The following is a 455-nucleotide window of genomic DNA, read 5'->3' on the forward strand; positions in this document are numbered from 1 at the left end:
TGAGGGTCTCCATCTGCAGGAGGTGAGGGTCTCCATCTGCAGGAGGTGATGGTCTCCATCTGGAGGAGGCGAGGGTCTCTACATGTTTAACACTTGAGGAATTCCACCATAATGTCCTCGCCTGGAATGGATAAACATGAGGATTAAAAGCTGGCGGATCAATAATATTGACTGGGACACAAAACAAGAGGTGATCGCTCTGTTTGACACATCGTGCACTGAAGACGACCCCTGAAGAGACAAGACGTGCACGTGCCTCTTCATGTAACTGTGTGTGCACGCTGGTGCTACTGGTGCTGCTGGTGCTGCTGGTGCTGATGGTGCAGCTGGTGCTGCTGGTGCTGCTGGTGCTGCTGGTGCTACTGGTGCTGCTGGTGCTGCTGGTGCTGATGGTGCAGCTGGTGCTGCTGGTGCAGCTGGTGCAGCTGGTGCTGCTGGTGCTGATGGTGCAGCTG

Source organism: Nematolebias whitei, chromosome 5 (assembly GCF_014905685.2).
Source record: "Nematolebias whitei isolate Nwh7 chromosome 5, NemWhi1, whole genome shotgun sequence".
NCBI classification, from domain to species: domain Eukaryota; kingdom Metazoa; phylum Chordata; class Actinopteri; order Cyprinodontiformes; family Rivulidae; genus Nematolebias; species Nematolebias whitei.